Source organism: Zingiber officinale, chromosome 5B (assembly GCF_018446385.1).
Source record: "Zingiber officinale cultivar Zhangliang chromosome 5B, Zo_v1.1, whole genome shotgun sequence".
Lineage (NCBI taxonomy): Eukaryota > Viridiplantae > Streptophyta > Magnoliopsida > Zingiberales > Zingiberaceae > Zingiber > Zingiber officinale.
In genome coordinates, this window is record NC_055995.1 from 20,419,510 (window position 1) to 20,429,401 (window position 9,892).

The window sequence follows — 9,892 nt, forward strand, 5'->3', positions numbered from 1 at the left end:
ACTCACTAGGACTTCCCATCTGCCTGGCTTCACTCACTAGGACTTTCACCTAGCTTCACTCACTAGGGTTTTTACCTGGCTTCACTCACCAGGATTTTCCCACTGCTCGACTTCACTCACCGGGACTTTCACTTGCCTGGCTTCACTCACAGGGACTTTCACCTAGCTTCACTCACTAGGATTTTCCAACTGCCTAGCTTCATTCACTAGGTTTTTCACCTGTCTTCACTCACTAGGATTTTCTAACCGCCTGGCTTCACTCACTAGGACTTTCAACTGCCTAACTTCGAGTTAGGACTTTCCCAGTCAAGTATCCGGTCAACCCTTTGGCCTACTTGACTCTTCTTCACATCTAGCTGGTCAACCTTGACCAGAGGGGAATTGTATCAACAATCTCCCCAAATGGACGATTGCATCTGCCATCTCCATGTATTGTCAAACATCAAAACCCAAACATCAAGACTCAAACTTGTGCCAACTCAAGCTTAGTCAACCAGGTCAACCTTGACCTAGGGATATTGCACCAACAAACACCTCGTCTCTCAGATGCACTGAGCCTGTCGGCTTCCTTCCCATGCCATCATTCTCGCTGGTCGTATCTTCCACTCGACTTCTTGTGTTCCTAAGCTCCTACACACATAGACACAATGATCAAATAACAGGACCTAACTTAACTTGGTTAATCACATCAAAACTACCATGGGGTACTAAAAATCTCCCCCTTTTTGATATACATCAACCCAAGTTAAAGTTAGGGTCTAACAGAATAATAACAAGTTGCAAAAAAATCTTGCAATATAGAGAATTAACCAAGTTAACAAAAATTGCAAAAATTTGAACAATGATAAAAATGCTCTTACTCCCCCTTAACTTATACTTATCTCCCCCTTTGATCACATCAAAAATATGAAATACTTTTCTAGGGGTATCTTAAAAATTTTTATAACCATTAACCATCTAAACAGTTAGATAATTAAATATTAATTTTAATAATTAGCTTCTAGGCTGTGGCAAGACACTATGTCTTCTTGGATATTAGAATAATAATCACTTCTAGACAAAGCATTTTAAAGAAAATAGATATTTAATTTTCTTTCTAAGAGTTCTAGGTAGAAAAAATCAATTTAATTTAGGCATGATCTTGGAACATAGTATAGGTTCCTACCTACTGGTTTTACTAAAAATTTAACTGATACATAACTTTTGGGGATTTTTCTAATTTTTATTTGGTGATTTCTAATGTACTAGTTGATTGTACCATAATTTCTTAATCTTGTTTTCTGATAGGAGTTAGAGCATGCATGGTTATCTTTCAATTTCTCTATTTGTGTTTTTAATTTTTAATTTTCTAATTTTAGATTATCAAACAAGTTTAGTGGGCATGCATTAGATAATTGTCTTTTCAAATTAAAATTTTCTTTTTCCAATTTGCACATATTTTTAGAAAGTATTTTGATAAACTCAAAAGATTGCTTGGGAGATAGTGCACGTACCTCACTTACCTTATGTTTTGATGATCCCCCTTCATCACTGCTTTCTTTAGAGGATCCTCCTCCTTCATCGATGGTCATCTCTGAGGAGCTTTTAATATCCCTCTAGTGATCTTCTATCAGGGCTAGTCCGGCGTAGACTTCAATTTTGAACTTGGAGGACGATGATTCATCCCATGAGGCCTTCAGACTCTTGTGCTTTGATCTTGTTGGTCTTTTGCCCTGGTTCTTCTCCTTTTTCTTTAGTTCTGGGCAGTCATCTTTAATATGCCCTTCTCCTTGGCAGTTATAATATCAAACCTTTCTTTTCCTCCAAAAGTATTTTTTTCGCTACGACTTATTAAATTTATTAAATTTAATGAATTTACTAAATTTTCTCACAATTAGAGCCGCTTCATCTTCATCAATTGATGCTTCGGAGTTTGGATCGTCTGTTTTTGCCTTCAGGGCAATGTTCTAACTAAGCTCCTTTTTCAACTCTGCACATCTAGATTCGTGAAGTTCAAAGGTGGAAAAAAGATTTTCTAATGAACTAACTTCTAGGTCTTTAGATATATAAAATGAGTCGACTATAGAGGTGCACTCGGGAGTCCTAAGAAATTCATTTAAAGCGTACCTTAATGAATCTCAGTTTGTTATCTTTTTTCCGAGATTTGTGAGTCTGGTGATAAGTTCTTTGATCCTCGAGTGTAGATGTGCAACTGTTTCACTTTCTTCCTTCTGGAGGTTTGTCAGTTGGTTCCAGAGCAGGTCCCATCTCGCGAGCTTTGCTTCAGAAGTTCCTTCGTGTAGTTCCAAGAACTTCTCCCAAAGTTGCTTTACTGATTCGTAATCTCTGATCCAATTAACTTCCTAGGGTGGAAGTACACTGAGTAGGTGGAACTCAGTTAGTCCGTTCGCTATGAAGTCTGCTTGCTCCTTCTTGGTCCATTGGAAGTCTTCCTTTTCATTTCCTTGTTGGTCTTTGGGAGCTACAAAATCATATTTAATTATCAAAATAATTTCAAAATCAGAAAATACCTCCATGAATTTCTTCCATAATACGAATTCTCCCTCGAACTTCAGTGGGTAGATAATCGGTCTGACCATCGTCTCAATGCTTCAGTCGACAGTTAGTCCTTTTGAGGTGAACTTGGCTCTGATACTACTTGTTAGGACCTGTGTGGCCAGCAAGAGGGGGGGTGAATTGTCTGTTAAAAATAACGTAAACCTTTCTCGATCTTCCAACTCAGATTAATAGCACACTTTATAAAAAGAAAATTAAACAACTAATAAATTAAAGACACTAAGGAGTTACTTGATTACAACCTAGGTGGTTGTTAATCCAAGATAGAAAATAGCACCGAAAAGATCTCCTTCTATAGGTGGAGAAGCCTATTACACTCGTTGAACACTCAGAAATGTGCTAGGAAATGAATACTAGAGTTGTTATTAATTTCCTAGCTCCAAGGGTCTTTTTATAGCCCTGGAAAATTCTATCCGAGGTTGGAAGGCACCTCCAACTAGCTAGAAGGGCCCTCGAGTGAGACAAGCGAGGATAAGATTTTATCCTCACTAACGGCCACTTTTTGCCCAGTCTAAGGCACCTTCAAGTGATTGAAGGTGCCTTCCATGAAGGCTTAAAGGGGCCTTCAATAGTTTGAAGGTGTCTTCCACCAGAAAGGTGCGATGGCGCCTCTAGCAGCATTGGAGGCACCTCTAGCAGCTCCATTTGCTCTTTCGCTACTCCGTTCACTTGGGTGATTTCAGCTATCCAAACTTGGGCTCACCCAGACCCATCTTCCAGTTTTCTCATAGAGCAGACTTCCTCCCCTGCTTCTCGTCCCTCGAACGTCTTGCACATCCTTCTCATCCACCAGTGTACTCTTCCGTAGCACCTCATCCCTCAGATGCACCAAGCGCGTTGGCTCCCTTCCCGAGCCATCCTTCTCGTTAGCTACGTCTTCCGCTCGATTTCTTGTGTTCCTAATCTCCTACACATTTAGACACAAGGATCAAATACATAGGAGCTAACTTAACTTGGTTGACCACGTCAAAACTACCACAGGGTACTAACACTTACGAGTAATAATCCTGACAAGAGGCCTTAGGGTATATGTCTCCTTTTTCAAACGAGTGGTGAATCCTCTGTGGGTTATTCAAACACTTCAGGACATTTTAACTTATACTCAATTATCCCAGACTTATACTCCTATAAGATGTTTACTAAAATATCAAAGTTTAAGTCTCCATAACCAAGATAACAAGAATATCTCAAGTCTAAGGAAATTTACACTCAAGCTACAATAAGATCTTCATTGACATGTAGAGAACCACATGAAGTCTCATAGAAGGTCACATCCAATGAACTAGTTACCCTTATCCATCATCTATATGTTAACTCTCAACATACCAAAGTTTTTAGCTAGTGAGTACTGACAGGTTGGATAAACCAAGGAGCATAACATATACTAGTCTTACATAATTGATGATGTTCAATCACATCAATTTATTGACTAGGAAATATTTAATACATGCATAATTACATATGGAGAGATACTCATTAATTCTCTTATGCTATGCATTGTATTATGGATTCCATATACATATAAAATGCACACTCAAATAAGGAATTTTATTTATCTAATAAATAATACAATATCAAAGGTGATTGCCTTAGGACACAGATGTACGTAGATTATATATAGTTTTAGGCATTATTTGATGTAAATCTACTTGTATTTCATAAGTATAAATTATATTTATTTCACCCTATTATATTATTATATCATATTTCCATTATATTTGTTCATAGATCTACTCTTTATTTATTTTAATTGATAGGACATAAATTGGAGTGAAAATAGAGCAAAAGAACAAAATTGAAACAATTTGTGTAAATTCAGCAACCCAGATATGCCCCCAGGCACTACCGTGTACCCTCTCCCGAATAAAAATAGGAGCATGTTGTGCCTTGAGGCACAACCATGCCTTCCACTAGAGGGACTCCAGGGTGTGGTCGTGTGAAACCACACGGTCGTGGTGCCTTCCAGAGCCAAGAGAGGAGCCAGCCGTGCCTCCCCATCTAGGGGTGGCACACTCCCTAGCCATGCCACGACCATGCCATGGGGCACGACCATGACACGGCCAGGCAGGGGGCGTGCCCCCACCTATAAAAGTGGTTTTCTTCTCCTTTTGACTGATCTTATGTTCTAACCAAGGATTGGGGGCTTCGTCCCTTTCCTTAGAGATGGGTTCTCCCCTTCGGAGAATCCTAAAGCTTCCATCTTCACTAATTTCAATGATCCGTCCACCTTCAGAGTAAGAATTTCAACTAGGAAGACTGACATCACATGGATAAACATTTCTCTCATCTTTATCTTGTATTTTGATTGTACGATGCTTTTTTTCTTATCCCTTGTTTGTATACCTTCTCAATGGAGTAAATTCTCAAAATCTAGGATGTAGGAAGTAGTTGTTGGTGCAATCAACTTCCAAGGTTTTGATGTTTGACAATGTACATAAGTTTGGTCAGTTTGACCAAGGGTTGATCCAAATAAGACTTGATATTTGGAAGAGAGAAGTATAATTAGGACCATATGACTAGTAAGGAAAAGTCCTAACTTGGTTAGGAAAGTAAGAAGTCTACTGAGTGACTAGTTCTAACTAGAGGTTAAACAAGGGGAAATCCTGGTGAGTGAATCTAGATAATGGAAGCCCTAGTGAGTAAAGCTAGGTTCTAGTGAGTGAAGCTAGGTGGTGGAAGTCCTGGTGAGTGAAACTAGGTAGTAGAAGTCCTAATGAGTGAAGCTAGATGGTGAAAGTCCTAGTGAGTGAAGCTAAGTAATGGAAAATCCTAGGGGGAAGTAACCCTAGGTAATACTCCAAGCATGAAGCCTAGTAGGTCGGGTAAACTTATGGGAGTACAGCTTGATCCTAAGGGATTGACCCTTAGGTAGTAGACTTGGAGGAGGGACCTCTAAGTAAAAGGTAAGCCTAATAGGTTAGCTAAACTTATAGGAGTGCGACTTGATTCTAAGATATTAACTCTTAGGTGGTAGACTTGGAGGAGGAACCTCCAAGCAAAAGGTAAGCCTAATAAGTCAGGTAGACTTATAGATATAGGCTAGGTTGCTTATTTGTGTTTTATGGTTATTTTACAGGAACCTAGATCTAGAAGCAAAACAGAGAGCAGACAAACACAAATGGGTGAATCGGACTTAACTTGGGTTAAATTGGACCCAAACCGATTCAGTAGACCAAACTGGGTTCGGTCTAAATTGATGAGTTGTGAAATGTTGACATGGAAAGATGATATGGCAAAAGATCTGGTTCATCTTTATGATTTGGATGAGGATAAGGATAAGCCAGATAATGTGGATAGAGATAAACCTTGATCCAGATATGAGTTTATCCAGATAAAAGTTGATCTAGATAAGAATATGATCAAATTCTATAAAAGGAGATGAAGGTTCTACATCAAGATAACTTCTTCAATTCTACTCTCCATCTTTTCGCTCAGAAAGCTATGCTGCGAAGCTCTGTGACCGGGGAAGCTCCAAGGGGTGGGATTCGCTTAGGACTTCTGGATCAGCCGTCATCTTTTGTTTGGTTTGTTTATTATAAGTTGTACTTAATTTATTATTATTTGTGCTTGGATCGAAACTCTAAGACAAGTTTCTCCACCTCTGGAAAGTTTCAGAAAAGAGACCACTAGCAGAGGGGCACCTCTCGTGATTAGGGCTTGGATGTACTAACCTTGGGGGGTTGGGAACTGAGTAAGTCCTATTAGTATTCTTTCCTTTAAGTTTTTATTATATTCTGCTGCGACTAACACTTTAATAGAAAGAACGAATGAAATCGAAGTGAAAAGCAACGTGTTGATATTCATCCCCTCTATCGACACTAACGATCCTATAATTGATATTAGAGCAGGAGGCTTTGATCAGACTAACCGCCGAAGGAGCAAGTAGACCAAGGATTGAGGGGGGGCAAGGTAAAATTTAATTATGGCTTTTAAATTTTATATAATATATTTTAAGTGTAAGGAGAGAGAGCACTATAAAAACTGAGTATCCTACTTGTAAGATTCGGATGACACCACCTGCGATAACGGAGGAACCAATGCCAGGAGCTAAGAGGAAAAAATTACACATCTAGTACTTTAAGTGCCAGAAATTCGGACATTACAAGAACTAGTGCTCAGAGAAAGAAAAAGTGAATGAATCCACAAAATCAGGAGATACGAAAAGGTTAGTAAACTTACTGTTTACAAAAATGCCCCTAAAACACAGGTTAAATTAGATAGTAGCTTTTATGATAAATTAGACAATTTATATAATAAATTAAATTTTTTTGCATGATGAATTCGGTGAGAATAAACCTAAATCAAACTTAAATAATATTAAAATTTTGAATATTAATTCTACAATTTTAATTATTAATACTAAAATTTCAAATATTAATTCTGATATTAATTGAGAAAAATTAATTAATAAATTTGAAAAAGTTAATTATTAATTCTGAAAATTTAATTAATACATCTAAAAATCAAATAATAATTCTGAAAATTTAATTATTATTTCTGATAATTTGATTAATAAATCTTAAAATTTAAATAATAATTCTAAAAATTTAATTATTAATTTTGAAATTTTAATTAATAAATCTAAAAATTCTAATAATAATTCTAAAAATTCAATTATTAATTCTTGAAATTTAATCAATAAATTTGGAAATTCCAATAATAATTCTTAAAATTTAATTGATAATTTTGAGAATGTAATTAATAAATCTAAAAATTTAAATAATAATTCTGAAAATTTAATTATTAATTCTGAAAATTAAATTATTAATTTTGAGAATTTAATTAATAAATCTAAAAACTCAAATAATAATTCTAAAAGTTTAATTATTAATTCAGAAAATTTAATTAATAAATCTAAAAATTCATATTTATTTAATTAAGAAAAATATAAAAATTTTGATTTAATTAATTCAATAAATTTAAATAAATTAATTAATGAAAATGTTAAAAATTCAAAAATAAATAATAAGTTAATTAATTCAAACATTATTATAAATTCAAACTGTTGGTGCAGAAAGTATCAAATGATCAAACCTAAGTTTTGATCATGACAAATGATTCAAAGTTAAGCTGTCTTATGATCTAACAAGTGTGAATAAGTGTGTAGGAAAATCCTAGTTGAGGCTAGGTAGGTGAAAAGCCCTAGCTATGGTTAGACAATGAAGTCCTGATCTGAGGGATTGGGCAAAATTTTGGTGGGTCGAGGACTTTGGGTGAAATATTAGAGTCAAGGACTCTAGGTAAAAATCCTGGGGGTCGTAGACACTAGGTGGAAGACTAGACGGGTTGTGGATCAGACGTTCAGTATGAAATCTTAAAGTCTCGGGCGCTGAGCAAAAGTTCTGACGGTCTAGAGGACCAGTCTGATAAAGCTAATTTCTCCTGAGAGGAGTAGGTGAGGACACATTCCCCGTTGAGAGAACAGTAGGCGTCGATTCGACCTAGGATTTTCAAAAAATTTAAAAGTTAGAATCGGACAGTCTGGAGACTTTTAAATATTTTATTAATCATATTTTATTATGCTAACTCTATTTTGTAGGGTATCTATGTATATTTGGACTAACGTGTTTTGTTGGAGCTAAAACACAAAAGTTGCTCTTAGATGAATAGTGCTCAAGGAGCCTCCCATGGTGGTGGAGGTGCCTCAAGCACCTTAGCTGAAGGCTCGCGCGAAGAAGCACAGAGGCCCCTTCCATGCGCCTGAAGGCGCTTTGGAGACTGGATGGAAGGGGCCTTTGGATGGATAAATAGTGCAGGCTATGGAGGTTATCGATTCCGAGGAGCTGGGGATAACTTTCACAGTTGGAGGCACCTTTCATGAGGTTGAAGGTGCTTTCAGTAGTCCATAAATTGCTGGTTCTGGTAGAGGGTTGTATAATACTTGAATTCTATTCTACTCAATTGCGTGCTACTTTAAGGACGATCTTACAACTCTACGACGTGATTCCAATGATCGAAAGCGCGACTCTCCAGATCTTTAAGTTATCGGTATAATTCTTTGACACACATTCACGTACTTTGTCTGCAATTGATCTGTGCATTTTTACACCTCTTGTCTTACTTTCAGCATAATTACTCTTCTTTGTCGGAGATATGCTCTGTGTGTGCTTTTTTAATGATAGGAGCCACTTTTGGAGATAAAACAATGCTTGGAGATGATCATGGAGAGCAAACGAAGCAAAAGGGACTTGGTCGTGTCAATCCCACACAGTCAGACAATGAAGCAGAGAAGAATCTGGCCATGGTCATGTGGGCTTGCAGCAGAGAAACAGAAGCTAACCGTGTGACTTCACATGACTATGTAACTTTCCAGAGCTGATGCAGACACCGGCCATATGTATCCACATGGTCGTGTGGCCTAACTAAAAGAGGAGCAAATCTCGGCTGTGTAATCCCACATGATCGTGTCACTCATCCAGAGAGTAAGCAAGACACGACCGTGTGACCTAAGCCGAGGACAAGAAGGAGCCGGTCGTGCGAAGTCCACACGGGCATGGCACGGGCCATGCCAGGCCCGTGCCCTGCACTATATAAGGGGGTATTTTCCCCTTTTCAAGGAGAGGAGGGTTCTCCCTTTGGGATATCCATCTTGGCATCAATCCACAACCTTTTCGACCTCCGTTTGACAATATAAAGTCGTTTCCACCACCTCACCAACTTCGGAAGCTAAGGATTGGATCCAAAGATCACTCTACGTGATTGAATAAGCTTATCTTCCCTTCTCTTTCTCATTGGGGTTTGGATGCTTGAAATTCTTATGTCTTTGGATCTTTTTCTTCTAACTATAGAGTAGATCTATTGTTCAATGATTAAGAGAGTAATTGTGATGTGGATTGATGTAAGAACTCATGGATATGCCAATTTCCTATCTAGATGGCATTATCATACTTTGTATCTATTTGATCTTATGTGTATGCATTGTGTTTAATTTTATTTCTCATATTTTATTGAATGATTGTGTTGGATTATTGATCCCATAGGGAGATGCCCTAGATTTGTATAACCGAGGGGCCCTAGTGGTAAGGGTAATATGTTAACGGACATCTAAGGGTATGATCTTGAAAGGAGAACCAATTCTTCACAAGGAAGTAGGAAATTGGACATAATTATCATTTCTATCTCTATGTTATTAAGTGTTAGTATGTTCTTGTGATTTATGACCGAGGAGCCTTAGTGGTAGGGGTAACCCATTGACAAACTTCATAGGAATCATTATTATTTAGTAGCATAGGATATAGATCAAGATAGCATTTCGACTTGTCCACTATAGGAGAGAGCCAATAATGAATCTAACTTCCTACAAGTGTATGCAAATTGAGGATAGGTAATTGATGAA